The 14,196-nt window shown below is 45.8% G+C and overlaps 1 protein-coding gene across 1 annotated transcript in view; it reads right to left on the reverse strand.

The window, feature by feature from the left end:
- The window catches only part of LOC138164898 (inactive tyrosine-protein kinase transmembrane receptor ROR1), a 372,629-nt gene that overhangs the window by 35,302 nt on the left and 323,131 nt on the right, over positions 1–14,196 (reverse strand). The gene's annotated exons all lie outside the window — the stretch shown is intronic.

A 14,196-nucleotide genomic window follows, 5' to 3' on the forward strand; every position in this document is an offset into this window, starting at 1 on the left:
GTACAAGACTTTACATATATTAATTTCATCGTATTAGATTGAAACCAATTTTGTCCATATCTTCTTGAGTCCTAATTCAGTGTGTTGTCTATCATTTCATTATCTGCATTTTGATCAGTGTGCCATCTATGCCTTTATCCAAACCAATGATGAAAATGTCAAGCAGTACTGAGCCAAGAACCCCGAGGTTCCTGAGGTGCTCTACTGAAGACCTCCTGACTTCAATAATAACTCTGCTTTGAGTCTGGATATCTAACCAACACTGAATCGCTTCAATGTATTATCATCTGCTCTACATCTCTCCATCTTCTCCATGAGAATAGTATAAGAAACTTCAATAAAAGCTTTGGTAAAGTCAAGGCACACTATGTCCACAGTGCCCCCTCCCTGTCGGTCATTTTTGTTCTATGATGCTCAGTACAAAGGTCATTTCCCTTTGCAGAGAAAACAGCAACGCCATAAGGACTGAGTAGCTCTGCCTTCTTTCCATTATCCATCCACCCAAACAAAATCCTGTCTCTTCTTTGATTCTCATTTTCTCTCACTGGAGCTCAGATAAATCCTTTTTTTATAGATAAACACTCTTTTGTTTTTTGAGCTGATGGTCCTGGCAGCCTAGACCCTCTAAAAGACCTTCCAGAGATCAAAACCATTCCAATTACAGAAGAAAACCCTCATTTCTACAGCTGCTGGTGGGCAGGCAGATAACATGAGAGGGGGAAAGGAAATGATCTGAGAGTTCAGAAGCATATTATCCATTATGATTTTTTTTGGCAAAGACTCTGTTTCCTTAATAGCAAAGGCATTGGATTCAGGACACACAAATGTGCACCATCGTCAGCACCCATTCATATGGCCCCAGGGGAGAGGAACTGCGGGTTAGGAGGCCCCCGGTGAGCACAGCAAATGCAACCCAGGTGGTCTGGCATTCGATGCTTTGGACCACGACCACTAAACTGCTGGTAAGATGTTTCTCAAGGACAAGCCCTGAAGATTTGAAAAGTGCAACTAAAGCCAGAATGTGAACCACAAAGATAAATACAGCTCAAAGGTGAGTGTATCATTCATTCATGCATGCATTCATTCATTCATCCCATCCAGGACAGCAACTTGCATTGTGGTCTCTGTAGTGCCTCTATCCCACACCACCCCTGCCCCTTTACCTCTTGTTAAACCTCTTGGTCACCTCAAATCACCTCAAATTCAGCCACCATTGCTGAAAAAAGCAGGACGACTTGGGGCTCCAGAGTTTCAGAGCTTCCTTCCCTGTATGATAGGTCTTATGTCCCCCAAGTGAAATGCCCACTTTGTGTGGGGAGGAACCCTCTAACTTTTACATGCTTTAAAAACTTCTTGTTGGAATGACCTCCAATATAGGGAAGTTCCCAAAGGAAGAAAACCGTGTGAGTTTCATCTTCTTAAGTCAGGAGTTTTTCACCTCTCTCTGTGCTGTGTACCCCATTGGCCTTCTGGGTGAGCCACCGGACAGAGTCCCTCCTCAGAGGAATGTGATGAAATGCACAAAATCAAAGATGTAGGACTACAAAGGAAACCCATCATAGGGAAGCCCAATGGGTCCAGAGCTACTGATCTCATGGTAAGGAGCCCTGGACTAAAATGGTGCTGCTTTTGAGAGCACTGTCTCTCACTCTCACTGCTCTTCTGTTGACAACAATGAAGCACCAAGGCCTTGTGGAACTGTGGAAAGAATGCTGGGCTTGAGTTGGAAGAGACCCAGGTTCAGATCCTGCCTCTGACACTTCTTGCCTGCATGACCAATGACAGGTGATGGAAGTCCTCAAGCCTCACCTGGGAAATGGGGCTAATGATAACTGTTGTATCTTGGGAAGTACCAGACACAGAAGTTATGGAAAGGACTGCACAAACATTGGGAAGTTATGATTACATTAAAAAATCTCTACCATCTCCCTTTTATCTAGTGGAGCCAAAGAACCTTGGGCTGAGAGTCAGGAGAGCCAGTTTCTTGTCTTGGGGCAAGTGGAAGTGACCTTCATCTCTCAGGCTTAGTTTCTTCATCAGTAAAATGGAGACAATAATGCCAGTCCCAACTGACTCACAAGATGATTGGATCACTCAAAACAATGAATGTGGAAAATACACTTGGAGAAGATAAAAAATGTATAGGATCGGGGCTTTAGAACTCTCTTAGAGGAGAGTGAGGCCAAGTTCCAATTAGATGATTTTATTTTCTTTGTCCATAACTGCACTGCTCAAGGGTCTCTCTCCACCGATTCAGATCCCATCAGTGACTTATCTGTAACTCATGAGCAGTGGAGAGTGGCCTGGGACCTGGGGAGTTCGTGAGCCCCCAGGGTCACACAGCCGGCAGGTATCAGAGACAGGCAGTGAACCCTGGACTTGTTGGCTCCAAGGCCAGCTGTTCTCTCATTACGGCACACCACCTCTCCATTGGGTTGTCTTTATGGATCAAACTGTCCATTCATTTCTTCATACCTTGTTCAAAGACACCTGTGGTCACCTCCTACTGGAAAGGATCTCCCTGCCCCCAGCCTCTTGGTGGATATGCCAAAGTGAGCTTCCTAAAACATGGATTCACCCATGTCACTTCCCTGATCTCACTGCATCTGGGGAAAACTACACACTTCTCCTTCTGACATTCAAAGTCCTCCACAGTCTGGCTCCAATATCTCTTTCCAGGCTTATCACACATCACTAACCTTCATGGACTTTACATTCCAGTCCAAACAGCCTGCTTGCGATTTCCTGTACAAGACATTCTATCTCCTGTTTCCATACCCTTCCACAAGATGTTTCTCCTGCCTAGAAATCTCCCCTCCTCACCTCCAGTTCCTAGAATCCCCTCAGTTCCTTCAAAGCCCTAATCAGACGCCCCCCCACTCCAGATCTTTCTTCAGCCCCTCCCAATTTCTTTGTATTTAACCTATACCTATTTTCTATGTATTTGTCTGTATACATGATGTTTCCTGACAGTAGAATGTAAATTCCTGGAGGGTGGTGATTGTTTATAAGATAAAGCTCCAGGTTTAGAAGCAACCTCAGAAGCTCCCAGGTCCAACTCCGCCTTTGACAGAGAAGGAAACTAAAAGTAACTTAAGATGGGTCATACAGGGAGCCAAGGTCAGAAGCTCACTGTGAACACAGACCCTCCGCAGGCAGAGCTGGCATTCCTTCTGCTGCACCATTTGGTACCCCCTCTGCCCCGTTTCATTTTTTGTCTCTATATCCCCACCCCCAGCCACAGTCTGGGGTACTTAAAGGTGCTTAATGCATGCTTTAAAAATATTAATTCAACAAACACATTTTTATTCAGTATCTCCAGGGCATGAAGCAGTGTAGTGCACTGCGTAAAGGGCTTGTCTCAAAGCCATTAAAATCTGGTTCAGATCCCACCTCTGACACACACTGGCTGTGGGCCCCTGAGCAAGTCACTTCACCTCTAAATGCTCTCAGCAGTGCTCCTCTCCCCTTCTCTTTCCTGCCTTCCTCCCTCCCCCCATCCCCTTTCTCTCATTCTCTTTCCCCCTCTCTCCCTCTTTGTTTTTGTCTCCATATGATAGACAGATCTATCTATCCATCCATGTTGCAGAGAGAATTATGCCCTAAGTTGGTAGGACTTTCCTCATGGGGAGTTCTTAATGTCAAAGAACATCACAGACCTAGTCCCAATCTCCTGGTGACTGTGCCCAGAAGCTCCACGTGGGAAATCAAAGAATGGGCTAAGCAGGATTGGCCATTCGAGGCAAGGCCGCAAGGGCAGCCACTCAAAGAAGCTAGTTTTCAGTTGGCCGCAAGCTCCTGTTCAATAAAGTAGATGCTGTGAAGGGAAGGGGGCAGGGAGGCTGGGCAGGCCTTTGGGGGCTAGTCCTGAAAACACTTTGTACCCTCAAAGCTCTTAAAAACTTAACCTTTGAGTACATACACATATCCATAGATCATGTGCCCTGACATAAAGACACTGAGATCTTAATGTCCCCCAAATCCGGCAAGCACTCCCTATGTTTACTTTCATAAATCCTACTGTTAATGCTGAAGTCTTCTTGGCTTTCCTTCTCTTTGGACTATAAAATTAACCCAACTTTTATAGGGTAACTAATACCCAAACCCTATGGGGAGAAGTAAGGCTCTCACATGCCCTCTGTTCCATAACCAGAAACACAAACACAGTCAGACACCGTGGGAAGCTGACACCCGAGGGTGGCTGATGGCGCCCCCAGCCCCGAAACATCAGGCTCCCCTCAGTTTGACAGCATCAGTATATTTGACAAATCCCTTTGCTGCTCTCTCTACTGTAAACTCCAGAGGCCTCAGCTTAGGATCTTTCTAAGGAGGACAGAGCCCCAAGCAGGCCCCATATGATTAAATCTTTGCCCTCCAGAGAGGCGTGTATTTCCAAGCACAGGATTAAGCCATCCTTCCAAAGTCTTTTCCAGTTACAAGGCCCTGAAGAAGTCTCTGCCCTGTGCTTCTGAAAGATGCACAGCCAGATTCCCACTCCTGATAACCTAATTCCAATGCCACAGATACCCTCTATTCCTTTTCTGTGCACAGCACATATTAATAACGTATTATACATGTTATATGTTTTATATACACAAACACACATAGTTCATATATATGTGTGTGTGTCGTCAAAGTGTGCATACATCATACCCCAGTTATTTGACTACTAGGCTTGTACCTCAATTAAATCAGAGAAGCAGGAAAAAAGGTGTGTACATACAAAAATATTAATAGCAGCTTTTTTTCCAGCTAGCCAAAAAATCAGAAACCAAGGGGCTGTCCTCCTGTTTGGAAATAGCTGAATCAATTGTGGGATATGAAAATTACAGAATATAAGAAATGATGAAACAGACAGCTTCCAACAAGCCTGGGAAAAGCTTCTGGAAATGATGCAGAGAAAAGCAAACAGAATGGGGAAAACAATGGATACAGTAATGGTAATAATATTAAGGAGGAATACAATAGAAGACTTTAGAACTCTGATGAATGCCACGATAAACCATGGGTCCAAAAGAGCCAAGTGAAAAGCCAGCAACCACCTCCCGATTAAGGGGCCGTGGACTTAAAATACAGAAAGAGACTTCTTTTTTGGACTCAGATGATCCAGTTGCTTTGCTGGATGAGGCAGCTAGGTATTGAGGGATTTCTTGTTTTGTTTTAATTTGCTCAGTGGGGAAAGAAACTTTAGTGGAAGAGACAGAATTGTTAAAAAGCGGTTAAGGAAGAAGACAACTGCTTTGTAAAAAATCCCGCAGTCTCCCATTCAGCAAGTTCCCCATCCTCTTCCTCTCTGCCCTTTGCCTCACCCAGAGAAGAATGAATCTTCTTCCAGTATGAATCACTGGGACGATTTGTCCCAGCTCTGAAATCTTTTTCTCAAGGACACCCTTCCTCCTGCTTCACTGTCGCCAACATGCACATTTGGCAAGATAGAAAACATAAATAGTGAGGATGACAGAAATGCCAGAGCAAGTCCAGTGGAGATCCATTAGAGGCTGCCTGAAGGAGAAGAAAAGTGTATTCAGAAAGTGGGAAGTGAGCCGAAGCCAGAGAGCCATCCATCTGCCATCTATGGCACTGGCACGTGCCATCAGCCTCCCCATCACATCTAAATCAAGGGTGCTTTGTGATGGAGGCCTTGTTCTTCATGAAGATTACTCAGTCACTGGCATTCTTGGCTCTCAGTCTACCAAGCTTTCTAGATTAGAGGTAGGGGTAGGGAGAGGAAGGAACAGATTTAGAAGTAGGCGCTATGGCTGAAGGAAGCATGTGGCCCCTGGGAGGCAGCTGTAGGACTGTATTCAGATCAGAGGATTGCAGAGATTTAGGACTGGAAGAGACTTTCCTTAGAGACAACTGGGTTCAGCTCCCTCCTTTTAGAGAGGGGGAAACTGTCTTGACCAGAGCCACATAATTAGTTACATGTCAGAGCTAGGATTTGAACTCAGGACCTCTGACTCCAAAGCCAGTGCTTTGTCTAACATATTGCCTCCTAAGGGAATCACATGAGTGTAAGTGAATCCTGGACAAGGTGTGTATACACAAAGAAAGAGAAGGTAATTCTGGGCCAGGTGCCCTCCCCAGTGGGGAGAATAATTGAACTCTGGAAATGGAGACCTAGCCTCGCCTCCTCATCTTACAGATGAAGCAATGCTGTCCCAGAGGAGGTCAGTGACATGTCCAGAGTCACCCTGAATTTAAATATCAGAGCTAGGAAATGAATCCACATGTTCAGAATACAAATCTGTGGCCCCATTGGCCCACTGTGGTACAAGGGAGCATGGGCTGCACCTTCATTCCTCATCTGTGAAATAAGAATGATGAGGCTTACGTGACCTCCCTCAAGGCGTTACTATGAGCAAGGAGCTTCGTAGACCTTAGAGAACAGTAGAGATGTTGGAGAGCTTTAGGGTGCAAAGAAAAGCAGGAAACAAGGCTCTGCCTTCCACTGGATTCTAGGATCACAGATTTAGAGTTGGCAGAGACCAACACACTAACGGACAGGTGAGGAAATGGAGGTTAGGAAAAGCTAGGTGACTTGCCCAGGCTCAGACAGCTGATAAGGATCTGGTGCAAGATTTGCACCCAGATCTTCCTGACTCCAGGTCCAGGGCTCTATCCATGGTGCTGCCCAGATGCCTTCATATTATGTCAGATTCTGGCTGAGGAAGATGAAACTGAACCAAAGTCCCTGAGTCACTCAATGTTAGTCCTAGGATTTGAACTGAAGTCTCCAGCTTTCTCTTAATCCCAGAGTTCTATGAGACAGGCAGGCGAGTGAGCATAACAAGGTCATTTCACACAGAGAGACACTAGAGGGCTAACCCTGGAAGGATTAAGGAAATTTAATAGTCAGTTGAGTAGCGTTTATAAAGTGTTTTGTATGTCCCAGGGATTGTGTTAAGCATTGGGAATGATCACAGAAAAGGGCACTGCTTTGGAAATTAGATGACCTGGGCTCAAATTCTGCTTTCGTCTGACCTGTCTGACCATGGGAAAATAATGGGTCTCAGTTTCCTCATCTGTAAAACGAGGGGTTGGACAAGATGGTCTGAGGTGCTGTCCAATGTTAGAATGATGATCCTATGTGCTAATCCTGCCTTGGTGGGAATCAGGCAACCCCTCCATCCCCTCCCTGGGGCTCAGTTTCCTTGTTTGTAAATTAGGAAGTTAGATTCAATGGCCTCTGAGTTCCCTTCCAACTCTGAGCCAATGAACCTCTTAATTCCCAGCTTCCTTCCCTGGCCAGGATTTAAGAAGCACTGTCAGCTCCCCACCCCATGCCTCCGCCCCCCACACTTCCTCTTTTAAAATGCCAATACTCCTGGAAGGAATTACACACTCAAGTGTTTATTGGATAGGATGGGAGGTAGCATAGGTACTGGTAGGAAGATGGAGAAGCCCAAGAAAAGTGGGGCTGTGGACACTGAGGGCAAACCTGACGTTCTGTATTCTTCTGCTGAGGGCTGGACCCCAGAGCAGTTCAGGGGGCAAATTTCAACGCTACTACCTTGCAACTTTGTGACCTTGGGAAAGTCCCTTCAGTCAATTGGTCAGTTAAACCACAAGCATTTAGTGATCAGTGCCTATGTGCCAGGCACTGTGCCAAGTATTGGGAATACAAAGAAAGATTACATTCTAAGAAAGATTACATTTACATAAAAAGAACCAGTATTTATGAAGTAGCTATTTGTGCCAGACACCTGCTGGGTTTAAGATACTAAGTAAAAAAGTGAAACTGAGTCTGCCCTCATGAGGCCTATAGTTTAGCTCAGTGTGACAACACACACACATTGATATGGAAGGCACTAGGAGGTGGAAGAAGGGATGGAGAAGGGTACTGAAGAAGGAGGGGACTGGAGCTGAGTCTTTAATTCCATTCAACCTGATTTTCAGTTCCAAATTCTACCCTTTCCCCTCCCATTAAGGAGACAACAGAAACAAAAGCCTACTACATATAAGTCTAGCTGTGCAAAACAAAATTTTCACATTAGCCACATTGAACAGAGTCTTGAAGGAAACCAGAGAAACCTGGAAGGGAATGGCCAGAGCCTCTCCAGCATTGGGGCTATGCAAGGGACAGACAGACCGTGGAATATCAGTTCAAGGAACTAGAAACTGTGCCATCTATTCTGGAATCCAATTGTAAATTAAGGCCCAACAGTTCCATTTGACCCAGGAAGGCAAATAGTAGACCAACAATCCTAGAGTGATAAAAAAAATAAACAAATAACAAAAACCCAACAACAAAAAACAAACGCAGAAGGAAAAAATTCATATGTATAAAAATATATTTGCGACAGCACTTTTTATTTTGGTAAAGAACTGGAAACAAAAATGGGTACCCCTCAGTGGGGGTATGGTCAAACAAATCATGCTATATGAATGACTGGAATCCTACTGGACTGCCAGATGTACGTCAAAATATGCCCCGGAGACACTGACTGGTTCGGTCTTGGGGGTGCAGCAGAGGTCACTGACTAGGGACTGGGGTGGCTGGTGCCAGGACCTTCCCAGTGGTGGGAGTTCCTGGTGTTTCTCTCTTAAGAACTTTGGAACTGATTTGTGTGACTTGGAAGACACCGGCACAGGACCACGCAGCATGGTGTGCCCACATCAGAGAAGGTGCTGGGCTCTATGAGCAAAGCAAAATTGAAGTAGTTCAGAAGAAATTCTCTTGAATTTGAGCAAATTTAGAGATTCCATCCCAAATGTTCATATGGATTATTCATGCCCAACTTGGGGTAGAGCCTTCCAAGCTCGTATCGATCTGACCAGCCACAGTCGGACATGCTGTAGCTTGACTCGGGCATAGTGACGTCATTTTGGACCTCTTCAAGAACGAAGGCCAACCACCAACCAGTTCCTGGTGGAAAGCCTTCCTGCCACTGTAGGGGCTTCAGCAAAGATGCTGGTTCTTGACCCGTCGTCCTTCATTTTTGCCACATGTCATCTGTCTGGCCTGCCTAGGACACGCCTCCTTCCTCTTCTTGTAGTCTCCTCACTGGTACTGGCTGTAGCCTGTACACACTCACCATGTCCCTCTCCACTGCCTTCTGTGGAAAGTATTTATTCCCACTTCTTTGGAGATAATTCTGGGCCAGTCCATCTTCAGTGATTTTGTTTTGTTTTGTTTTTACATCACCTACTTTTTCCAATTATGGGATGTAGCTTGGCACAGTGGAAAGAATCCTGGCTCTGTATTTATGCACGCGTGTACATGTGTATGTATGTATTATGTGTGTGGTCATATACATGCTCATGCATTTACATATATGTAAATGTATTTCTATCCCTACAGTCATATACATGCATCATTTTATATCAGCGAGCCTTTCTCAGAATGTGAGAGTGTGATGTCACCTGTTCACGCAGCTGACACATCCACTGAATGGACAGGCACTGTGATTAGCTAACTATTCCACTGATCTGTATTTTTCAAAAGCACCCATTGCTTACTCTCTTCGGCAGCCCCCTCTCCTTTCCTTTTTAAAAACTGAAATTCCATTTCAGAGCCGTGCCCCTCCCCCGCCCCCCCACCAGCCTTTGGCCGCCGGCCACCCCAACAAACAGATGAATAATGAGCCGTCATACTTTCCAGGCCAGCACAAAATAGCCGCCTGTGTCGGGCTGGTGGAGAACAGGGGAAGGGATTGGCTGCGCCTCATGGCAGTGTTTTGGAAATACAGGGCTTGCATTTCACTCAAGGAAGGCATGGAAATTCTCCAGGCTACGTCTCACAAGGGCAATTTCAGGGAAAATGATGCGTGCAATATATTTTTATTTCTGTTTAAACACATACTTGAAATTATAGGCCAGCATTCATCTTGGGTTTGCAAAAACGCCGAAGATTTCTAATAAAAACAAAGGATGGTGTTGTCGCCATTGATTTTGTGAGGTTCCTCGGACTGGAGCCTGGGATGAGGATAGGGCTTAGAAGAAACGCTTCTGTCGTCCTACATCCATCTGGGATTGCCAGGGCTAATGGGCAATTACCTGGCTGTTTGATGGAGCTAACCAATCCCCAAGCATGCCTTAAGATCTACTGTATGCCGGGTTCTGTACTAGTTGTAGAGGATAGAAAACTCCTGCCCTCAAGCAGCTTACAGGCTAGCTGGGAGAAGCCACAAGGACATGGAGAGTTCTAGCCCACATGATGGCGGGTGGGTTGGAAGGAAAGGTCTCATGTGGAAGGGGTTCCTTGAACTGGGCCCTGCAGGAAAATAGGAATTCTACAAGGCAGACTGGGGTGGGGAGGTGAGTCAGGGCAAAGACAGGGGGAAAGAGAGACTTGTATGAACAGTAATTAGACTGGCTGTTCTGGAGTGGGCAGTAGAGAGTCAAGCTGGAAAGGCAGGGTGAAGCTGGGTGGGCAGGGCTTTAGCATTGAAATAGAGGGTCTCATGGAGAAGACCCTGACCCAGGCTTTTGGACCCCACAATGCTCAATGCCAAAGTAGGGTCAGGCTGTCAGCACCTCACCCACACTCCCCACGATTCCTTGTCTCACCTAAGATGCTCCACTTGCTAATGGAGGCTGTCTGGCAGAATGGGTAGAGTCCAGGAGAAGATGGAGGCTCGGGTCTCACCTCAGGCACTTGTCAGACCCTGGGCAAGGTATGTAAACTGGAGGACTGGCCCCAGACCCAGGCAACCCAGGATCAAAACCTGTCTCTGATATTTATACCTGTGTGAGTAACACAGATCTCTTCTCCTGGGGCTCAGTTTGGTGTTTTTAATTTGGAAAATAAAGGTCTTGGCCCGGAAGACTCTAGTTCAAGATCCCAGGGCCTTGGGACCTTAGTTTCTACATATGTCAAGTGGGAATAGTAAGAGCATTCCCTGCACAGAGCTGCTTTGAGGATCAAATAGAAGGGAAGTTTGTATAATAAATCTGAGCTTTTATTGATGAGGAAAGCCGCTTGTGAGCGCCCTCTCCTTCCATAGCCTCTGGCAAGGTTATGAGCACACAAATATAGACATACATATCCACACATATGGATATAGATATTGATAGTGTTTTAAGGTTCACAAATATTATCTCATTGGATCCTTACGGAGACCCTGGGAAGTCAGAGCCATTATTATTCCCATTTCACAGATGAGGCAGAGAGAAGTCAATGACTTACCCAAGGTCATACAGCTAATAAGTAGATGACAGATGTTAACTTGGGTCCACTGTGCTACTTCACCATCCGCCATCACAGGCTCATGGATTTAGAGCTGGAAGATGCCTTCAAGGCCTCCTAGCTAATTTCCTAATTTTACAGATGAGGACACGGAGTCACAGAGCAGTGGTGAGATGGGGTTTGGGATATCCACTGCAGCCTTCTGTTTTCATCTTTATACTAATTAATAATAGTGAAAAGTTGTAGGATTGTAGGATCAAGAGATGGGAGAGACCTTAGAAATCACTTAGTTCAAGCCCTCATTTTATAGATGAAGAAATGAAGTGATTTGTCCATAGTCACCTGGGCATCCAAGCAAATAGCTGGGCTTAAAGCCCAGTAACTGCAGATCCAGGGCCCGGTCTTGTGCCAATGACACATGCTGCCCACTGTCTTGGTGTTCTCAGCCTGGCTTCCCTTCCTCTTCTATCAGTGAGGGCTGAGAAATGCTTCTCTTCTCCTTAAAATGCACCCCTCCTCCCAACTGTTGACCAGGGAGACCTGTTAAAAATGGAGCCCCACATATTGAAAAAGGGTCAACAGATGTCTATGGGGATTGCTTTAAATTGTAGGTCTGTGTTATGAAGTATTGAATGCACATCTCGGAAAGACCAATGATCTCTGAGGTGGGTAGCTGGCACTCGAGCAAAGAGGGGCAAAGACTTAAGGGGCTTCTGCAGAAAAAAATAAGGTTTGAGGGGAGAGAAGTCTGTGCAAACAGCCTGAGAAATAACATGCTGGTGAAAAGGGCAAGGAGATACCTGAGGGAGTACAGGCTGCATGAGTAAGTGAGTGAATGGATTAGAAGTTTAAAAGAGAAAAACCAAAATGGCAGCTGTCAAGGGCCAAGGGCAGGGGCCTCCAGCAGTGCCTAAAATGGGAGTGGGAAAGGATTGACCAGAGAAGAGATTATCCAGGCACTTTAGTCAATGGCATTGAGGCCAAGTCTTCAATAGCTGTCAAGAGATAGTATTGGAGGGGAGTGAAGGTGAGGTTAGGGTTAGGGGGATGGGTCAGTGAGGAAGGGGGCCCTGAAGTAAGCACAGATGCCTTCATCGTTGAGCTCTCTCTCTCTCTCTCTCTCTCTCTCTCTCTCTCTCTCTCTCTCTTTCTCTCTCTCTCTCTCTCTCTCTCTCTCTGTCTCTCTCTCTCTCCCTCATCTCTCTGTCTCTCTCTGTCTCTGTCTGTCTCTGACTGTCTCTTTGTCTCTCTCTCTCTGTCTCTGTCTGTCTCTCTGTCTGTCTTTCTATCTCTGTCTCTCTGTCTTTCTCTCTGTCTCTCTCTCTGTCTCCCTCTTTCTGTCTCTCTGTCTCTCCTTCCATTCCTCCCTCCTGTCTCTGACACCTAGTGACTACATGACCCTGGGTAATTTCATCTTCAGTGTCCTAAGAAGGTCTCAAAGCTGCAGATCAGATGCTGATCTTCATTGACAAAAGGAATTTCCTCACTGGCCTGTCCCCTTGCAGTTACAGACTAGGTAGGAAAGGACAGAAGGGCAGATAAGTGTATTTGTACCAAACTTGCCTCCAAGATTATTTTGAGGATCAAAACAAGGCAGTTAGATGGCATGGAGGATGGAGCACCAGACTTAGAATGAGATAAACTTGAGGTCAAATCCTTCCTCAGACATGGACTGAACCACATCACCCTGGGCAAGTCACTTTCCCTGTCTCAGCCTCAGTTTATCATTTTGTGAAGTGGAGATAATAATAGCACCTACTTCGCAGTCTTGTGAGGCTCAAATGAAGTCATTTCTACAAAGCAACGCAAACCTTCAAACTCCATACAGATCTATCGATGATGACGATCAAATAGCCTATATGCTAAGTGCTTGAAACAGTAAAATGCTCTATGGCCCTCAGGGTCATCATCATAACAATCCTTAGCACACTCTAGCGCTGTCCAAACAAGGACCCTTTCCTAGCCAAAGACTCGAAATTCCTTCTAAAGTCAATGGCTGGACTAAGAGAAGGGAGTTAAACTGGATCAGAATGCCAGAAGTTCTGTCTCCAGCCCCTGTTCCAGCACCCCTGCCAACGCCACCATGTTGCGCTCTACCTTTGCTCTCACAGCTACAATCAGGTCACAGCACCTTTACCCGGGACAGGGCACGTCCTTGGACTGCTCTGTCGTTCCGCTCACCCTCTTTGTGGCTTCTCAGATCACAACTTCCTTCCCAAACCTTAGAGCTTGTAGGTGTCGGACATAGGCACTGGTGTCCAGTCTTCCTGATTCCGAGGCTGGCTGCCGCTATCAATTCTAATGCTTCCTCTCAGTAAGTGTTAGCATTTCCCCAGCACCTGAAGCCTCTAGGAACACTTCACAAACACGATTTCATTTGATCCTCACAACCGCGCTGGGGGAGGGAGGGGAAGGGGGTGCTATTGTCCCCATTTTACAGTTGAGAAAACTGAGGAACAGAGAAGTTTGGAGACCTGCCCAGGGTCATACAGTTGGTCAGATTTGAGCGCAGGTTTTCTGACTTCAGTCTCAGTATTTGCCCTACTTCACCTCCTAGCTGCCTGGAAAGTAACAGACACAGAATGGAACCTCCCTGAGGGGGGTAGGAATTGTTTCACTTCAATCTTTGAACCTCCAGCCCTGAGAACAGTGCCTAGAATGAGTGTTTGTTGATTGACTGATTGACACAGATCACACAATTTCCCCAGGGAAGCATTATTAGAAAGGATTCACATTTCTGAAGCACAAATAGCTTCTGCCTAAAAAACAAAACAAAACAAAACAAAACAAAAAAAAAAACTGAAACCAAGCAAGAAACAAACAAACACCAGGGTTCGTTAACTTTAGTCTGGTGAACCAAATCCAATTTCAGATTTCTCATCTGTAAAAGTGGGAGTAGACGAGAAGGAAGAAAGACTAAAATTTCAGTTCTTTTAACTAGTCTTCTTGAAAAAATGGGCTTAAGACCCTTTCCTTCCTGCCTGCGCGCCAGCGTATACACGTACGTGCGCGCGCGCGCACACACACACACACACACACACACACACACACACACACACACACAC

The sequence above is a fragment of the Petaurus breviceps genome, unplaced genomic scaffold, assembly GCF_028583685.1.
Source record: "Petaurus breviceps papuanus isolate PSGF00001 unplaced genomic scaffold, PetGlider_PUasm1.0 207, whole genome shotgun sequence".
Lineage (NCBI taxonomy): Eukaryota > Metazoa > Chordata > Mammalia > Diprotodontia > Petauridae > Petaurus > Petaurus breviceps.